Consider the following 5351-nt stretch of genomic DNA (forward strand, 5'->3'; position numbering starts at 1 on the left):
TTGCATCTTGAAGACTGAGTCAAGTACCTGTCTCCATAGGTGTAGCCACAAGTTTACAGTCTTCAAGATTAAACCTCTTCAATAGCTTATGTATACATTTAGACTGCACCATAATAATGCCATCATTGTGCTGCATAAACTGAATCCCCAAATAGTAATGCAAGGGTCCCAAATCTGGCATCTTAAACGATGACTACAAATCAGCCTTAAAGGCTAAAATCTGATCTATGTCGGGTCCCATGGAGCACTATGACATCAACATATAGAATGATGACCAAAAATGTGTTCTTACTCCTCTTCACATAGAGGGTACTCTCTGTTGGACTGTTGCAAAAATCATTTGCAACCAAGGCTACATGAATCTTCTCATAGCATGCTCTAGGAGCCTACTTAAGGCCATAAAGAGGCTTTTTCAATTTGCATACTTTAGATTCTTCTCCTTTAACAACAAAACCAGGATGCTATGATACATACACCTCCTCATGTAAATCAATATTCAAGAATGCAGTCTTAATGTTTAATTGATGTTGTGCAACGAGACACCTAATGGTAGTCATACGAGATGTGGGTGCAAAGTTCTCATCAGAATCAATGCCCTTTTGCTATAGGCATACCCCTTTGCAACAAGTCTAGCCTTGAAGCGATCAATGCTACCATCTACTTTGTGTTTTAACTTGTAAACCCACTTAGTACCAATGGCCTTCTTGCCATGAGGTAGATCTATCAAATACGAGGTGTCATTCTTGATGAGTATAGAGTTATACTTGTCTTGCATAGCATGCATCCAATGATCATCATCATGTGCTTCCTCAAAGGAAACAGGTTCCTCCTCACATTACATAAAGTAGAAATGATAACATTATCCACATGAGAATAACCTGCATGATGAGAACCTGCACAAGTTTTGCTAGGTAAAGGAGCTACCAACTTGCTATCCCTTAATGTCTACACAAGCCATTTTGGCATACGCCTAGATTTTTCTATGGATGCTCTCTCCTCATCCACTACATCCTCAATAATTACCTCATCAAAAGGCTAATTTATAGGCTGATTTTGCACCCGCAAAGGCTTAATTTTAGCACTTAGTTGAGCATTCAATTTTTCTCTACATATGGTCGCCCTCCATTAAACAAAGGTGGGAGCGAATCAAACATGTCTTATGAGCATACATTATGCTGTTTTTGTATGAAAGCATGGACTAAACTCAGTTTTCCACAAAAACAACATCTCTACTTACCAAAATCCACATCTCTACTTACCAAAATCCACTTTGAGGCCGGATGGTAGAGTCTATATCCCTTGCTTTTTGAACTGTATCCCACAAATATGCATTTAACTCCCTTATCTCATCAAGATTACTGCATTGTTGCTCAGGCACAAGAGCATAAGCCAGACAACCAAAAACATGCAAATGATCCACAGAAGGCATCCTGCCATGCCAAGCTTCATAAGGAGTTTAAGACTATAAGGCCTTGGTAGGGCATTTTTTCAACACATAGTTTACGCACATAGTTGCCTCTAACCAAAAACCATGAGAGACGTGTTCTTCATAAGGAGTTTAAGACTACAAGGCCTTGGTAGGTCAACACATAGTTTACGCACATAGTTGCCTCTAACCAAAAACCATGAGACGTGTTCTTCTTCTCAGCCACACCATTTTTTTCAGGTGTGTATGGCACTATACATTGATGCCTTATGCCTTTTTCAGCCATAGATGCATGAAGTTCCTTGGACATATACTCACCCCTCGATCTAAACAAAGGGTGCCAACTTTACATTCACATGCATTTTCAGCCATGGATATAAAGTGCCTAAAGTACATAAAAACCTCGGACTTATACTTTAATGGATACACCCAGCTATATCTGGAAGAATCATCATGAAGAATCATCAATAAAAGTGACGACGTAGAGATATCCCCCACCAATAGATGGTGTCCTCATAGGACCACATACATCACTATGGATAAGTTATAATTTATTAACAGCTCTCACACATCCATCCTTTGGAAATTATTCCCAATGTGTTTTACCAAGAATACAACCCTCACATACATGTCTAGCAGGGGTCTCAAGTGTTGGCAACTCAGACACCATATCATGCATTTGAGGCATAACAAACTGCCATAATTCAGATGGCCAAATCATACATGCCATAATTCTGCATCACTCATAGCACGAGTTATAGAGACTGAGCAAGCATCATGCTGCAACTTCTCAAATACATCCATCTTGTATAGGCCATGAAACAAGGTATCTGAGACAATGATATAATAACCATCATTTCTATCCTAAATTGCTATCATTCACAAATTTCACCATCAAGCTTGACAAGGTTAAGGTGCTCAAGCTGACACCAAGTTCTTCTTAACTCTTGGCACATATAAAACTTTAGAAAGAGTAAATGCAACCCCATTTTGTAGTAGTGAGCACAAATCTACCAACTCCTTTGACAAGATATGAGGAACCATTTGTACATGTGACGATTCCTACGCTTGGGACAAATTTTAGAGATGAGAACAAATTTTTTTCTGAAATAATGTGCTTATTAGAACCATTGTCAAAGTACCAAGCATTTGATTCTACCACTAACATGCATACATCATGAACATAAGGGTCATAACTACAATGTATAATCCATTCCCAATCATCTTGAGAAAAACTTACAGATTCCTTCTTCTTTGGACTTGGTGCAGATGCATCAACCACAGCCATACCCGATTCTATCTTTTTCTCCTTCTCTAGCCTTTTTTTGCACTCATTTATGTAGTGCCCTGGTTTCCTGCAATAGTGACACTTGCCTTTGTTTTTATGCTTATCACCTTCTTTCTTTGTATCCTTACCTGAGGATTCTGATTTTGGCTTATACCCACCATGCGAAGAAGCTTTACCTTTGCCTTTCTGATTGTGGCAACAAAAACTTGGTCACCAACTCGCATAACAAATCTATTTTTCCTAGACTGCTCTTCTTTGCAAGAGTATTGAAACCAGCTCATCAAATGTAAGGGCATTTGGATTTCCGTTCATCAAGACTCTAAGAGTAGAGACAAAACTATGATAAGAATCCAACAATGCATCGAGAATTGTGGGCACCAATGTACTATTAGGCTATATCTTATCCACACTAGTGAGCTGCTCCTTAAAATCTTTGATCTTGGTCAAGAAGCTATCCATTGAGCCTCCCTCATTCATGTGCTCAAATTCCAATTGTTTGCACAGATATGCAACACGTGCTTCATTACACACCTAGCATAATGTAGCAAGTGCATCCCATGCCTATTTTGAAGTCTTACATGACCGAATATGAGGAATAATGCTTTGCTTCATAGAAAGTGTAAGCAATGCATGTGCATCTCTTCCATCCCATCTTGTTTGAGCAGCAGTGGGAGGTACTGGTGGTGCGTGTGGAGGAGCCACATCTGTATCAGATTCAACTTTAGATGTACCTTTAGCACCTGGTTGCACTGGTAGTTGTGAAACAGGATGAGTTTCACTACCACTGACCACATTCCAAAGGCCTTAGCAGCCAGTACATGCCTCATCATATAGAACCACAATGGGTAGTTAGTCCCATCAAGTTTGTCCATAGCAGACAACATGTTGAATACATCACTACTTGAGCCATGATTGTCTACCAAATGCAAAATCTTTCAACACACTATAAGTACTCAATATTCATTGAATGCAACCGTGGATGCTTGCCAACTGACTGAATCACCTATAAAGTGTAGATGCTGTAGATGCTGCTGCACACCAAATCTTTGTCGTTGTACATCCCAAACACCCAAAATCGAGCATAAGCAATCCAAAATGATGCCTCCCCAAAACGTCTGCACAAACTTTCGATGCCCAAAACATGCCCGAATAGCACCACGGACCTCGAAAATTCCATATATTTTGTATACAACTCACTACAGTATATACCTTCTTCTCTCAAGAGGGTATCTTAATCGGACATAGAAAAATAGTGTAGTACAGAAGAAGGCAAACTACTAGATCAAGTGTCAAGGAAGCTAGCTGTAATATTAATTGTTGAAATTAGGGTTAGGGTTGCAACAATGGACACACACAAGATCGAGAATCTTGAGAGCACACAAAATCACTAGATTAGAATGAATAAATGTGTACCAGATACAAAAGATAAGTACATAGCCCAAAATGAGTAGATAATAAGAGAGTGTACATATGCACAGAGGGGGGGAACCGGAGGGGCCAATAATAGTGATTTTTTTTCTCATTTTTGAACTTTTTTTGCTTTAAAAGTTATCGCAAACCCATATATATGTCAAAAAATCAAATTTCAATCTCTTTTTTTCCCGAAATTGAACCACTTCTCTCTCTCTCTCTCTCTCTCTCTCTCTCTCTCTCTCTCTCTCTCTACTCATCACTCTACTGTGAGCTTAGCCTGCATAGTGTCCCTCTATCCCTCTCTCTACAATCCTCTCATCTACTTGGCTAGTTATACCATGCTAGGTTTTTCCATTGGTGGTTTGTAAAGATTGGATGTATATGATAAGTGTGACATTACTTGTCTAGCAGACACTTCTAATCCAACAAAAAGTGTGACATTGCTTGTCTAGCATACACTTCTAATCCAACAAAAGATGCCTAGTTATCACAACAAGACAAAGCACCTATAGACATGCACACAGACGCGTTTACTCAAATTAAAAAAAAACTTATAGGCATGTCTATTTGCAAGTCTATTAGCGCATCTACAGACCCGCATCTAAAGGCACGTTTAAAAGGTAGCAAACAGACACGCTTATAGATGCGCCTATAGACGCGCACATAGACACGCATATAGACGTGCAAATAGTCGGTGGGAGAGAAATTTAAAAAATAGTCGATCGGAGAGAAATTTAAAAAATAGACAGACGCGTTTATACATGCAAACAGACAGACACATGCATAGACGCGTTTATACATGCAAATAGACAGACACATGCATAGACGCATTTATAGATGCTCAAATAGACGCTTCTTGAACAGACAAACGCGTATATAGACGCGTTACAAAATATTTTTTAAATTTTGTGTGCTTTAACAGAATGCTGTGTATGTTGTGTATGCAATGTAGTAACAGGAATCCCATTTCCACATTGTGTAATTCAATTCTTACAGCCAATCGCATTTTAATTAGCACTCTTGCAAGCACGTCTATAGCCGACATTAATTATAATTCCAAATAAAACATTACAACTCCGAAACGTTTAGTTACAAGGCATTAATTGAAAGCTCAAAAAGTGCTTGTATGTACATATAGCACGAAGCTAAGCCACGTCCTGTGGCTTCAAGTACCAAAAATAAGAGAAGTGTATATACAAGAGGCACGAAGCCAAGCCAGTGGCT

The sequence above is a fragment of the Cibotium barometz genome, chromosome 14 (genome assembly GCF_041138505.1).
Source record: "Cibotium barometz isolate CiBa-2024 chromosome 14, ASM4113850v1, whole genome shotgun sequence".
Taxonomy (NCBI): Eukaryota; Viridiplantae; Streptophyta; class Polypodiopsida; order Cyatheales; family Cibotiaceae; genus Cibotium; species Cibotium barometz.